This window comes from Odocoileus virginianus, chromosome 29 (assembly GCF_023699985.2).
Source record: "Odocoileus virginianus isolate 20LAN1187 ecotype Illinois chromosome 29, Ovbor_1.2, whole genome shotgun sequence".
NCBI classification, from domain to species: Eukaryota; Metazoa; Chordata; class Mammalia; order Artiodactyla; family Cervidae; genus Odocoileus; species Odocoileus virginianus.
Window position 1 is genome coordinate 30,942,854 of NC_069702.1, and position 16,268 is coordinate 30,959,121.

At 38.9% G+C, this 16,268-nt stretch overlaps 1 pseudogene; it reads left to right on the forward strand.

The window, feature by feature from the left end:
• The first annotated feature begins 1,595 nt into the window (after positions 1-1,595).
• On the forward strand, positions 1,596-16,244 carry LOC110124841 (UDP-glucuronosyltransferase 2B31-like; annotated as a pseudogene).
• Positions 16,245-16,268: the final 24 nt, after the last annotated feature.

The following is a 16,268-nucleotide window of genomic DNA, read 5'->3' on the forward strand; positions in this document are numbered from 1 at the left end:
TAAGAATAGATAAATAAAAAGGTTATCATAACCACTGAAATAATATATACTTATTCTCATTTTGCCTCATTTTGCCTTAAAAAAGGATAAAACTATGTAAATTCCAGTATACAATACATACACTAGTATATAATTACATGTATGAATATAGCATGTATAACAATGACAGCACAAGTTTCCAATAAAATAGAGCTTTTAGGAGCATTTTTTTCAGTAGTGAACAGGAATTAAGTTAGTAAAAAACTAATAAAAATTCTGATAGTTTATCATGTATATATAATAAACCAAAGAACAATACAAAAATAATTTAAATCATTAAATGAATTGAGATGTTGTGCTAGTAAGTATTCATTTGATGCAAAAGAAAAACATCAAAAAAAAAAAACTGAGCAAATAAAATGACGTGCAGATATAAATCCAACAGTAGCAATATTAACACAAAATGTAAATAAATTAAAAATTCAATCAAAAGACATGTATTAAAGATTGTAATAAAATATTCAACTATGTTACTTAAAGATACAGTATACATTCAAAGATACAAATAGGTGGAAATAAAAGAATAGAGTAAGATATATATCATATGAACAGCAACCATTAAAAAAATCTGGAATGACTATATTAATATCAGCCACATAAACTTTAAAACTAAATTGTTACAATAGATGAAGAGACACATTTTATTATAAAAGTGAGAATCTATCAGTGTGAATATATATCAGTTATAAAGACACACATACCTAACATATGACCAAAACACATTAAGCAAAAGCAGGTGAAAATTAAAGGAGAAGCAACCCAACATTAATACTGGAACACTTTACTCACTTACAGTTAATAATAGATAGAAAACTAGGCAGAAGATCAACAAAGGAAACAGGAGAATTCCATAACACTATAAACCAATTAGATTTTAAGAGACGTCTATAGAATACCCCATTCTAAAAAGAGTAAAATACACAACCTAATCAAGTGCACATAAATATTTCCCAAGATACACTACCACTAGTGAATTTTTTAAGTCTCAATAAATTTTAGAAACACAAATTATAAGATGAATGGCCTCTGGCCACAATGCAATAACAATTAAAAATTTACAAATAAATTGAGAAATTCACAAATACATGGAAATTCAGTTCAGTTCAGTTCAGTCGCTCAGTCTTGACTGACTCTTTGCGACCCCATGAATCGCAGCACGCCAGGCCTCCCTGTCCATCACCAACACCCGGAGCTTACCCAAACTCATGTGCATCGAGTCGGTGATGCCATCCAGCCATCTCATCCTCTGTCGTCCCCTTCTCCTCCTGCCCCCAATCCCTCCCAGCATCAGGGTCTTTCCCAGTGAGTCAACTCTTAGCATGAGGTGGCCAAAGTATTGGAGTTTCAGCCTCAGCATCAGTCCTTTCAGTGAACACCCAGGACTGATCTCCTTTAGGATTATTCAAAAAAAGCATCACAGATGAAAGCAAAAGAAAAATTAGAAAATAATTTAAGAAAGAAAATGAAAAATAAAAATTAGGAGAATACACTGTTAAGAGGGTTGTTTAAAACCTAAACATCTACATTAAAAAATAAATATTTCAAATCAATAGCTGATGAGATTGGCTCAACAAGCAGGGTTTCTGAAAGTGCAATACTGCAAGAGAATGAGAAACGAGACAGAAGAATTCAGAGAAAAGCGAGGATCACGGGACCAACCCTGCTCCAAGGTGAAGGTACCGAAACTGAATCAAAGCCAGCTTTATTATACTTTCAGCCATGAATGAAAGAATATGCGGGGAGTTAAACTATAACTCATGTGGCCTTCAGGGCCAAAGAATAAAATGGTCATTAACCATTGAGTAATTAAGAAACAGTAATCGATAACAAATCAGTAACTAAGACTAATAATATTCTTATCTATAGATTTTCCCCCAGATACGTAAAATATGTGACTCTGAGACGCCAGTTGAGAAACAGTCTGTGGTCGGTTTTCCAACCCCAGGATCATATCTTGTTTTCAAGATTATGAACTATTCCCTTTGGACTTGTTCAAAGAGTCTCATACCTTAGAGCATCTAGTTCATCAATAATTATAAATTTCTTTTGTGGCCCTTGTCGGGGTCTACTTTTCTTTTATTCTTCCTGTCTCTTACAAATAGCCTAAATTTATACCTTAAGAAATCAGAGTATGAGGAAAGATAGGTTCCAGTTCAAGATGGTGTTTAGGAGCCTAAATTGCCAGTCTAACCCAGCAAAATTCACACTCTTTTGCAGGAATGTTTTTTGAAGTTGATGTTATGTCAAAGAATAAATTATGACAAAGAGTATTCTGCTTATGTTTTCCTCCAAGATTTTCCTTTAAGTGTCCAGTCTTACATTTAGATCTTTAATTCATTTTGAGTTTATTTTTGTGTATGGTGAGAGAGTGTTCTAATTTCAATTTTTTCATATGTAGCTGTCCAGTTTTCCCAGCACCACTTATTGAAGAGACTGTCTTTTCTCCACTGTATATTCTTGCCTCCTTTGTCATAGGTTAGATGAACATAGGGTTCATGAGTTTATTTCTTGGCTTTCTAGGACACAGTTCACAGAGGTTTTTTTCATTCTTTTCTTTGTGTGTGCCTAGTTGTTCAGTTGTGTCTGACTCTTTGCAACCCCATGGACTGTAGCACCCCAGGCTCCTCTGTCCATGGGAATTCTCCAGGCAAGACTGGATTGTCATGCCCTCCTCCAGGAGATCTTCCTGACCCAGCAATCGAACCAAGGTCTCCTGCACTGCAGGCAGATTCTTTACCAGCTAAGCTACCAGGGAAGCCCTTTTCTTTCTATCAACTGGATAATACCAAAACATCTGTTTTCAAATTTGAATATTCTGTCTTGTGCTTGATTGAGCCTATTGTTGAATTTCAATATCAATTGTGTTTTTAATTTCATTCACTTATTTTTTAGTTACAGAATTTCTGTTTAGCTGCTTTTATAATTTCTTTTTTGCTTATAAACTACTTTTTTTTGTTCAGGCATTATTTTTCCTGATACTATTGAATTATGTATGCCCCCTTTAATCTCACTGAGCTTCCTAAAAATAATTATTTTGAATTACTTCCTGGCAACTCATAGATTTTCATTTTTGGGGGGTCAGTTACTAAAAAATTATTGTGTTCCTTTGGTAACACAATAATTGTCTTGCAGTGCCCAGAGGGAACTGTCACATTTCTAGCCTTTGGGGGCTCACTTTATTGGCAAAAGTCTTTCACCTGAAGTTGGCTGTGAGATAAATAAATGAATAAGTTGTCATATCTTTGTTCCTGGGAGTACATGGCTGAATAATCTCTGTGTGGCTATCACACAGATCAGCATCTGTGAAGACTGCATGGGTCTTCAGTGACCAAGGCTAGAGAGCTAGTTCTTGATGGTTGCAGCAGTAACTAGTGAAGTCTGCTGGCATCCTCCTGCTGGGGATCTCCATCTTGGTCCATGACACACAGTCGTAACTGAGGGGATGCTTTTTGGCACCAGGCACAGTGTAGTGGGACTGAGAGGGGCAGTGAAGCAAAGGTCCTGAAATTATGTTCCTGTGTAACTACTACACTGCCTTGGCCCTGATGTGCCAGAGTACATGCTGGAGCAGTGGTGTCAGAGCCTAAGGTACAAGCACGTGCAGATTTGTGACAGAACTTAGGTCTGTGGCTCATTTGCTTCAGTGACTTGCAAGGGGAAGGGGTGGGTGCAGCAGCCGTAAAGGGCCTGAGGTGACAGAGCACAGTAGTGGCTTAGGCCCCAAGGGACTGAATGTTATAGCAGCCCAGGCTGAGGACGGTGCATCAAAATTCCAACACTTACCCCAGGGGAAGTCTCAGAGCAGCATGATCCAGTGATGGCATGTTAAAGTCAATGTCAGGACCCAGGGGCTGTGGGTCAGGAAAGCAGTGGGGTGGCCCCGGTAACAGTCGGTCAAACCCTGACTTAGAACCCAACAAGGGGGTTTAGAACAGCCTGGGTAATGGCCAAAGACATGACCGCAAGTACAAGATGAGGTCTACAGCTGTAGCAGCATGGCTCCAGTTATGTGGTGGTGGTTTAGTCACCCTGTTGTGTCCGACTCTTGTGACCCCATGGATTATAGTCTGCCAGGCTTCTCTGTCCATGGGATTTCCCAGGCAAGAATAATGGAGAAGTTTGCCATTTCCCTCTCCAAGGGATCTTCCCAACCTAGGGATCAATCCTGTCTCCCACTTTGCAGATGGATTCTTTACTGACTGAGCTGCCAGAGAAGCCCAACCCCAGTTACAGCAGGAAAAGAACTGACTTGGAACCTGGGGGCAGGGTGCAGTTCAGCAGCTCCTCTCACATAGACCACAAGGCTTGTGGCATCCCAATCAGAGAAAGCCAGGCACAGGATTGACAGGGCCCCACGGGTCAGGTCCCACCACAGGGACAGTTCCAGTCTCAGGAAAGACACAGCAGCAAAGACTCGGCAGCTCTGTGGCTGGAATCAGAGTTGGCAAAGACTGTGGAAGTCCTCAGTAACAAAGGCTGTGAGCACCTATGATAGTGAGGCTTACTGGTCTTTTCTGACACTATTCTTCCCCATGGAGGGAACTTACTCTGACGAAACCTCTGCTGGTGCCAAGCTGTTCTGAACTCAGTGTGCTACGTAGCTCAGTCATATTCAACTCAGTGCGACCCCATGGACTATCGCCCACAGGGCTCCTCTGCCCAAGGAATTTTCCAGTCAAAAATACTGGAGTGGTTTGCCATTTTCTACTCCAGGGGATCTTCCCAAACAGGGATCGAACCTGTGTCTCTTGCATTCCCTGCATTGGCAGGTGGGTTCTTTATACCACTGAACCACTTGAAAGTGAAAGTAGATTAGTCATGTCCAACTGTTTGCAACCCCATGTACTATACAGTCCATGAAATTCTCCAGGCTAGAATACCTTATTCTGGCCAATCCCTTCTCCAGGGACCTTCCCAACTCAGGGATTGAACCCAGGTCTTTCACATTGCAGGTGGATTCTTTACTCAGCCACCTAGGAAGTCCCAATACTACACTCGATCTTAGCCAAAAGACCCAGAATCTCTGAACTGGAGGATGGGGTAATGCAAGTAAAATCAGTCCCACGTTTTCTATATGACCACTCTCAGTTTTCAGTCATGCTGGGTTTCTGTTGCTTCTTCATTATAGTCCAGAGCTTTCCCAACATAGGGTTCACTGGTTTGTAGTTGTTTATTTATAGTGTTTGCTCTTTCTCTGTGGGAGATACAAGTGTTGAAACCTTCAAACTGTCTATCTTGCTGTGTGTGTGCATGCTAAGTTGCTTCAGTCACGTTTAACTCTTTGCAACCCTATGGACCGTACCCCATCTATCTTATTGATGTCACCTTAACTCTAACTCTGCTTGAAGGAGACTGCAGACATTCACCTGCTACAGTTTTCAGGCTAGTCTTGTCTCTTACATAACATAGTGGATTTGCATGTGTAAACTCATCAACTCTTAGATCAGTGACAGCACTGACAATACTGAACACGCTGTATAACCTAGAAGTGTTTTACTCTTTGCCCTTTCACTTGCTTTCCACTTCTGCTGACAATTAATATAATGTCCTTATTTGAGTTGTATTATATTATAAATATATAAACTCCCATATTATAGATCAGGAGTTATAATTTAACCTCCTTTTATATATGCATGAGCACTGGTGAAAGGATGCAGTAATATTTACAGGAGCAAAATGTTTATGAAGTGGCTCTCATTTCTGGTACTGCTACAGATGACTTGCTACTTTAGCTCTAGAAGTTATGGAAAGGTGCTGGTGTGGCCAATGGAATACAGTCATTGAATGAATATGAAAATAGTTCTGCTGCCATATGACCCAGTAATACCACTTCTGGGCATACACACCGAGGAAACCAGATCTGAAAGAGACATGTGCACCCCAATGTTCATCACAGCACTGTTTAAAATAGCCAGGACATGGAAGCAACCTAGATGCCCATCAGCAGATGAATGGATGAGGAAGCTGTTGTACATATACACTATGGAATATTACTCAGCCATTAAAAAGAATTCATTTGAATCAGTTCTAATGAGATGGATGAAACTGGAGCCCATTATACAGAGTGAAGTAAGCCAGAAAGATAAAGACCAATACAGCATACTAACACATGTATATGGAATTTAGAAAGATGGTAATGATAACCCTATATGCAAAACAGAAAAAGAGACACAGATGTATAGAACCGACTTTTGGACTCTGTGGGAGAAGGCGAGGGTGGGATGTTTCAAGAGAACAGCATCGAAACATGTATATTATCTAGGGTGAAACAGATCACCAGCCCAGGTTGGATGCATGAGACAAGTGCTTGGGTCTGGTGCACTGGGAAGACCCAGAGGGATTGGGTAGAGAGGGAGGTGGGAGGGGGGATCGGGATGGGGAAAACATGTAAATCCATGACTGATTCTTGTCAATGTATGACAAAACCCACTACAATATTGTAAAGTAATTAGCCTCCAACTAATAAAAATAAATAAAAAGAAAAGAAAAGAAAACAACAATAACAACAAAAAGAAAACAGTTCTGGATGAACTTGTCAGGAGAGGTCATGAGGTGACTGTTCTGACACCTCCAACTTCCATTCTTGTTGTTCCCAATGAATCATCTCCTGTTAAATATGAGACTTTTCCTTTGGCTAGAGAAGTCTGGCAGGTTGCAGTCCATGGGGTCCCAAAGAGTCAGACATGACTGAGTAACAGCACAGCACACAGCACATTGTAAGAATTTTATCAAACATTTGGTCAGCACGTGGACATATCTGGCAAAAGATTTGTTTTGGACACATTTTTCATTAGCAAGAAGTTTATACTTGGAATTTTTTGATGTTTTTAAGGATCTCTGTAAAGATGGTGTTTCTAACAAGTGATTTATGACAAAACACGGGAATCAAGTTTGATGTTGTTCTTGCAGATGCCGTTGGATCCTGTGGTGAGCTGCTCACTGAGATACCTAAAGTACTTTTATTTGTACAATCGCCTGGTGATTCAGTTGAAAAGATTAGTGGAAAACTTCCATTCTTACCATCCCATGTACCTGTTATGTTGTCTGAATTAAGTGATCATATGACATTCATGGAGAGGGTCAAAAATATATGCACTTTATTTTGATTTTTGGTTCCAAATGTCTAATGAGAGCACATGGAGTAAGTTTTACAGTGAAATACTAGGTAAGTCATGTTTTTAGTTGGTAGCATGAAATCTTATTTTTCCTAGTTCATTTGGAGGTGAATTCACATAAAGTCACATGAATTTGTCTCCTCTAAGTGAAATGAGAAAATGAAAATATAAAATGATTCAGCAAACTCATAAATATTATGGAAACTTTTATGGAATCCTGCAAGTAGAACTCTGTGTTCCGTTACTAGAATAGAACACTCCAGGAAGTTATAAACCACAATTTTAAGGATTAAGACTTTTCCAAAAGATTATATATCTACCTTACTAAACTTCCTTTTTTAATTTAGAAAGCATCACTAGAAACCTCGTAAAATTTTTGATTAATGAAGACATGTATATTGAAGAGTTACACACATATTTGTAGCAATAGTATCCAGGTAGCTTAGAAACTGCTCCAACTTGTGTAACTCAGTCTTATTATTATATTACACTATATTATATATTATGGGCTCCCAAGATGGTACTAGTGGTAAAGAACCTTAATGAAGGAGACTTAAGAGACATGGATTCAATCTCTAGGTCAGGAAGATCCCCTGGAGGAGGGCATGACAGGGTTCAGCAAACTCATTAATATTATGGAAAAATTTATGGAATACTGAAAGTAGAACCCTGTGTTCCGTTACTAGTATAGAGCATTCCAGGAAGTCATAAACCACAATTTGAAGGACTAAGACTTCTCCAAGCAATTATATATCTGCCTTACTAAACTTCAGCATCTCCCTTACTAATACTCCAATATTCTTGCCTAGAGAATCCCATGGACAGAGGAGCCTAGAGAACTACTAGGTCCACAAGCTCACGGAGAGTCAGACATGACAGAAGCGATTTAGCATGCATGCATGCATATTGCATATTATACATGCACATATGTATATGCTTTATCAAAAAACAGACACTTCAAAACATCTTTGGCCAAAACATTCCAAGCCTTTTTCCAAAAATTACCTAGTATATGAATGTGACAAGATAGTCACTTCATCAAAGATTTGTTTTTGTTTTTCCTTTCAGGAAGACCCAGTACAACATTTGAGATAATGGGGAAAGCTGAAACATGACTCATCATGGAATATCTATTGGAATTTAGAATTTCCTCTTTCAGTGCTACCAAATTTCAAATTTATTGGAGGCCTCCTCTGCAAACCTGCCAAACCTCTGCCTTTCTGGATTTATTTCTTCACTGATCTCCAGTAGCATATTGGGCACCTACAAACTTGGGGAGTTCATCTTTTAGTGTCCTTTTTTTTTTTTTTTTTTTTTTTACCTTTTCATACTGTTCATGGGGTTCTCAAGGCAGGAATACTGAAGTGGTTTTCCATTCCCTTCTCCAGTTCTGACCACATTTTGTCAGAACTCTCCACCATGATTCATCCATCTTGGGTGGCCCTACACAGCATGGCTCATAGTATCATTGAGTTAGATAAGTAATAAAGTATTACTTAACTTTTAGAAGAAAATTCTGACACACCACACAATAATGATGAATTTTACTCTAAGTGAAATAAGCTAGTCCAGAAAGACAAGTACTATAAAAGTCCAAAGTATCCAGTCTAGTTAAATTTATGTAGAATTTATGTACATTTATGTAGAAACATAAAGCAGAGTGATGGCTGCCAGAGGCTGAGGAAAGAGGAAAATGTAGTTTCTTAATGACATAGTCTTCCATTTATGAAAAAGTCCTGGTGATTGGTTGCACTATATGAATACACTTAACACTACTGAACCATACCTTTAGGAATGAATAAGATGGCAATATCTTTTGAAAAGCTACTATTCTAATAATTCCAGAATATATCCAGTGTTCTCTCTTTAGGTGTTTGGAGCAACTTTTCAATATGTTAGCTATGCTGTTGCTCCTTTGTGATGAAGCGTCTTGCTGATCTTGTTTGTGACGCCAGTTTTCTCGCCATTCAGTGTTTGCTGAACCCAGGGTAGGCAAGGCACAAGCTAAGAGGCTGGAAGGAGACTCAAGGAGGCACAGGAACTACAGACAGGGTTATTCTCTCCTGACTGGCATGGCAGCCATGAAACAGCTTCTCTCCTGGCTGATGCAGAATCTGTAGCAGCAGCCATAACATAACCGTAACCTAGCCATAACATAACCTCCTGTGACATAACCATGGGTCACACCAATGTAGCCCCAGTGCAGCAGCAGCCAGGGTGAAGCTCCTACAGGTCTACTGCACAAAGCGGCCCATGACCGGAAGTACCTCGTGATGTGCATGTGCAGTGCTACATCTGTTACAGCTCCCACCTGTTACATAACCGTGCAAACTCATTGTTTACAAAACAGGGGTGACAGGGCCTGAGAGCATGGGGCGAGAGAGCCTGACTGGAGTCATCTTATTCATTTCCCCACAGGAAGCAAATTTTTTTTCCACAGGAAGTGAAAGAGTTTACCCAAAGCTCTGGAGAAAAAGATATTGTGGTGTTTTCTTTGGAGCCAATGGTTATTAACAGAAGAAAGGGCCAATATGATTGCATCAGCTCTTGCCCAGGTTTCACAAAAGGTAGGTAAAGTAATTTAAGAGTGGAAAAATATTTAATGAGTCATGTATATAATATAAAAGGTGTGATTACAGACAATTTCCGCAACAAAGGTCAACTACTATGATAGCTCCAACTTATCTCAGATATTTATACAAACCAAATATATATGACAAGGTCTACAGTGGTGTAATCACTCACCCAGGGCCAGACATCCTGGAATGTGAAGTCAAGTGGGCCTTAGAAAGCATCACTATGAACAAAGCTAGTGGAGGTGATGGAATTCCAGTTGAGCTACTTGAAATCCTGAAAGATGATTCTGTGAAAGTGCTGCACTCAATATGCCAGCAAATTTGGAAGACTCAGCAGTGGCCACAGGACTAAAAAAGGTCAGTTTTCATTCTAGTACCAAATAAAGGCGATCCAAAGAATGCTCAAACTACTGCACAATTGCATTCATCTCACATGCCAATAAAGTAATACTCAAAATTCTCCAGGCCAGGCTTCAGCAAAACGTGAACCATGAACTTTCAAATGTTCAAGCTGGTTTTATGAAAAGCAGAGGAAACAGAGATCAAATTGCCACATACCCTGGATCATCAAAACAGCAAGAGAGTTCCAGAAAAACATTTACTTCTGCTTTATTGACTATGTCAAAACCTTTGACTGTGTGGGTCACAATAAACTGTGGAAAATTCTGAAAGAGGTGGGAATGCCAGACCACCTGACCTGCCTCTTGAGAAACCTATATGCAAATCAGGAAGCAACACTTAGAACTGGACATGGAACAACAGACTGGTTCCAAATAGGAAAAGGAATATGTCAAGGCTGTATATTGTCACTTTGCTTATTTAACTTATATGCAGAGTACATCATGAGAAATGCTGGGCTGGAGGAAGCACAAGCTGGAATCAAGAATTCCAGGAGAAATAACTAGTACACCCACTATGGAGAACAGCATGGAGATTTCTTTAAAAACTGGAAATAGAACTGCCATATGACCCAGAAATCCCACTTCTGGGCATACACACTGAGGAAACAAGATCTGAAAGAGACATGTGCACCCCAATGTTCATCACAGCACTGTTTATAATAGCCAGGACATGGAAGCAACCTAGATGCCCATCAGCAGATGAATGGATAAGGCTGATGTGGTACATATACACCATGGAATATTACTCAGCCATTAAAAAGAATTCATTTGAATCAGTTCTAATGAGATGGATGACACTGGAGCCCATTATACAGAGTGAAGTAAGCCAGAAAGATAAAGAACATTACAGCATACTAACACATGTATATGGAATTTAGAAAGATGGTAATGATAACCCTATATGCAAAACAGAAAAAGAGACACAGATGTACAGGACAGACTTTTGGACTCTGTGGGAGAAGGCGAGGGTGGGATGTTTTGAGAGAACAGTGTATATATTATCTATGGTGAAACAGACGACCAGCACAGATTGGATGCATGAGACAAGTGCTCGGGTCTTGTGCACTGGGAAGACCCAGAGGAATCGGGTGGAGAGGGAGGTGGGAGGGGGGATCAGGATGGGGAATACATGTAACTCCGTGGCTGATTCATGTCAATGTATGACAAAACCCACTGCAATGTTGTGAAGTAATTAGCCTCCAACTAATAAAAATAAATGGAAAAAAGATAAAAAGTAAAAAAAAGAATTCCAGGAGAAATATCAATAACCTCAGATATGCAGATGACACCACTCTTATGGCAGAAGGTGAAGAGGAACAAAAAGCCTCTTAATGAGAGTGAAAGAGGAGACTGAAACACGTGGCTTAAAGCTCAACATTCAGAAAAACTAAGATCAGGGCATCTGGTCCCATCACTTCATGGAAAATAGATGGGGAAACAGTGGAAACAGTGTCATACTTTATTTTGGGGGGCTCCAAAATCACTGCAGATGGTGATTGCAGCCATGAAATTAAAAGAGTCTTAGTACTTGGAAGGAAAGTTATGACCAACCTAGATAGCATATTACAAAGCAGAGATGTTAACTTTGCCAACAAAGGTCCGTCTAGTCAAGGCTATGCTTTTTCCAGTGGTCATGTATGGATGTGAGAGTTGGAATGTGAAGAAAGCTGAGCACCTAAGAATTGATGCTTTTGAACTGTGGTGTTGGAGAAGACTCTTGAGAATCCCCTGGACTGCAAAGAGATCCAACCAGTCCATCCTAAAGCAGCCAGTCCTGGGTGTTCATTGGAAGGACTAATGCTGAGGCTGAAAATCCAATACTTTGGCCACTTCATGGGAAGATCTGACTCATTGGAAAAGACCCTGATACTGGGAGGGATTAGGGGCAGGAGGAGAAGGGGATGATAGAGGATGAGATGGTTGGATGGGATCACCGAATTGATGCAAATGATTTTGGGTGATCTCCGGGGATTGGCGATGGACAGGGAGGCCTGGCATGCTGCGATTCATGGGGTTGCAAAGAGTTGGACACTACTGAGTGACTGAACTACTGACTGACAGTAGTTTAGAGTATCTTTTATTAACAATACTTTGGATTAACATTATCAAAATGAAAATATTTAAGAGATCCAGTATGAATTTTGATATTATAATGGGATTGTGGGCAGGAAGATAAACCATCAAATTCTGCTTTGTCATTTGTTCCTTTTCATTGAAGGACTCTTGAGGACACAGTAAACATACAAATATTCTCAAGAGTTAAATTTTAACAGTAAGTGCAGTAGCACAAAGACATTATGCAATAGTGATAAAAGTCTGGAATGCATCATGCAGATTTTACTTGCCAGATATTCCTGGCCCCTTTCATTTCCCCTAAATTTTAAAGTAGCCCTATCAGTGTGCTTTGCAAGGTGCTATTCAGAGAAAGGATGGTCAGGGCTCCCCAAGAGACCTCCAGATCCCATCCAGGCACAGTGACTTAGAGAAAGAGAAACATCAGCCTCCCTGGTGACTTGGTCCTCCCAAATTCTGAATCAGGAACATCAAAGAGAAGAATGGGTCCTGCCCTTAAGTGAACCCTGTGCATTGTAAGGTCTGGCCCTTAATGGACTCTGCTTCTAACCTGTCATATTGCTCCTCCTGATTGAGGAGGGAGAGGGACTGTAAGAAGGAATCAAGCATATGGAAACTGGCATGGAAAAGATTCAGCAGCCTCTTCCTCCATCAAATAGAGTGGTATCTTATTTTCTAATACATAAAATTCCCCTGGGGTCTTTGGATATTTTGAACTACTTTTATAATTTGCTATCTGATATGGTAATCTTCTCCTAATGACCTATGCTGTTTCTTTGCTGATAGAGTTACTTTACATTCCCAGAGCAAATAGATGTTAAACACTATAAATTATAATCCAGTGTATGAGAATTGATTGGGAATTCCAAAATCCATACCTTACTTTTGTACTGGGCATAGGAACTACATGATTGTCACTGTCACTCCTTTGTGGTTCATTGTTAATGTGTTCATGGTTAGCTCAATAAATTTTATTATCACAAAGTTGGAACTTTTTCAACAGCATTATTGATACTTATAAATTACAAAAAAAAAAAAAAAAAGTCTTCCTTTATAAATGTAAACTATTTCCAAACCAGGAAAGTTGGAAACACTCTTGATTCATGTCAAAAATTACTAATTATTTTTTTCTTGTAAGTAATGCTTTACAATTTGTAATCTAAGAAGGTATACTTTTCAGGTAGCCTTAATTAATTTATTACTAATAAATTATAAATAAGATTGATTTCTCTTAAGTGGCTGATTCAGTTCAGTTCAGTCACTTAGTCATGTCCAACTCTTTGCAACCCCATGGACTGCAGCATGCCAGGCTTCCCTGTCCATGACCAACTCCTGGAGCTTGCTCACACTCATGTCCATCAAGTCAGTGATGCTATCTAGCCATTTCATCCTCTGCTGTTCCATTCTCCTCCTACCTTCAATTGTTTCTGGCATCAGGTTCTTTTCCAATGAGTCAGTTCTTCACATCAGGTCGCCAGAGTATTGGAGTTTCAGCTTCAACATCAGTCCTTCCAATGAATATTCAGGACTGATTTCCTTTAGGATTAACGGGTTGGATCTCCTTGCAGTCCAAGGGACTCTCAAGAGTCTTCTCCAACACCACAGTTCAAAAGTATCAGCTCTTTGGTGTTCAGCTTTCTTATAGTCCAACTCTCACATCTGTACATGACTACTGGAAAAACCATAGCTTTGACTAGATGGACCTTGTCGGCAAAGTAATGTCTCTGCTTTTTAATATCCTGTCTAAGTTGGTTATAGTTTTTCTTTCAAGGAGCAAATGTCCTTTAATTTCATGACTGTAGTCACAATCTGCAGTGATTTTGGAGCCCAAAAAAGTAATGTCTCTCCCTGTTTCCACTGTTTCCCCATCTATTTGTCATGAAGTGATGGGACTGGATGCCATGATCTTTGTTTTCTGAATGTTGAGTTTTAAGCCAAGTTTTTCACTTGGCTCTTTCACTTTCATCAGGAGGCTCTTTAATTCTTCTTCACTTTTTGTCATAAGGTAGGTGTCATCTGCATGTATGAGGTAATTGATATTTCTCCCAGCAATCACTCTGAATATATGTCAAATAAGCAGGGTGACAATATACAGCCTTGATATACTCCTTTCCCAATTTGGAAACAGTGGCTGATGACACTTGTGTTTGCCTTGTGTATCAAAAGATGTAAAAGATTTATATCAAAATATATATTAATGAGTGGATATATAACTCTCTTCTATAACATAAGTGAGTAAATATCAATTTTGAAAATTAGGACTAGAATAAAAAATGAAATTGTAAAATATATAATAAACTAAAGCTTTGTAAAACTTGTAAATTGTGAATTTTTCTCAATGGTATGTTTAAACCTCTGAGGGTTGAGGATTGAAGGGGTATAAAAGTTAAGAAAATTAGAAAAAGTAAAATGGAGAGATAAAGTATGTCAGTTATTAGAAATTTCCCACTCTCTTTTTTCTTTAGAATAAAGACCATCTAGAAACTTTTTAAAATATCTGAATTTGGCAATTAAACATCATTCGTCTATTCCATCATGTGTGCATGGTCATGATTATATTCCATAGCTGATTGAATATAGTAATAAGTATGTAAAATGTAAGTATTCCTACTGATGTCAGTGCATTAGTAGTTATCCTTGCTTAAGATCACACATACTTTCTTCCTTACATGCCATATAGAAGATATTTAACTAGTTATCTATTAATCTCTTGAATTCTAATGCTATAACTTTAAACTCAAGAATAAGGTATTTTTCTTACCCTAACAGCTTCTATGGAGATATGATGGCAAAAAAGCAGACACCTTAGGACCCAACACTCATCTGTATAACCCAGAATGCATTTCTTGGTAAATATTCGCAGAACAAATGCTAAAAACCTGATTATCGGCTGAGAGAGTGATAGTACTTCAATAGGAAACAAACTTATCAAGTGTTTATTATTAAAACATTCAGAAAGAAACCTTTACTTCTGTGTTTTTACTCCCAGCACTGTGGGGAGAAGGAAAACATATCATAGTTGGCACTGTATTATACCTGGTCATGTCCCTTATGCCCAGAATTAAAATATCTTCATTTTGCCTGTAATTGCTTCTAACAGTGAATAGCTTAATGGGTTATTGTTCTAACTCTGAATTCTTTCCTTACTCCTATTGCTTCTCCTGTGTAGGAGTATTTTAAATACTACTGATAAATAACAGCTCCTTATTTATTACCAGTGACTCTCCATTTTCTACAGAAAAAAATCCACAATCATTTTCATGAAGTGGTAGCATATTTCTTAATAAAATGAAGATTCTCCTTTCTTTGGTTCCACTGCCATTACCTTTACTCTTTCTGTGACCTTTACACCATTCTCATCAGATTAAATGACTTCCTTAATCTTTATAGAGTATATTTCTGAATGCCCCCTTTTTATGCATATGTGGTTTCTTTTACCCAGAGTGTTCTTTAAGTTGTTCATCTGCCAATCTTGAATTCACTTGTGAAGTTCAAGTGACAAAGCACTTCTTTCATGAAGTCTTCACTTATCTCTCCAGCAGACAGGAGTTTCTGGCTGTGAGTTCTGAAAGCAATTTAAATGCAGTTTCCTCTGTGTAACCATCTGTTATCTTAAAACACACTGCTTTTTACAGTGCCTTATAATGCCCATTTCTCATTTTATTCTGAATTATAATTAACAATTTACTGAGAGTCACTCAATGCTAGGTCATCCAAAAACCAAAGGCTTTATAACTCACGGTGGAACCAACGGCACTTATGAGGCCATCTACCATGAGGATCCCTATGGTGGATATCCCTGTGTTTGCTGATCAACCTGATAACATCATCTGATGGACCACAGCACACCAGGCTTCCCTGTCCTTCACCATCTCCCAGAGTTTGCTCAAGCTCATGTCCATTGAGTCAGTGATGCTACCCAACCATCTCATCCTCTGTCGTGCCTTCTGCTTTAACTCCTCACTGTCATCAGTAGGCAGATCGTTCACACAAAAAAATCAATAAAGCAACAGTGATCATAAATTACACAATTGACCAGTCAAATTTCATTGATATCTTTAGTA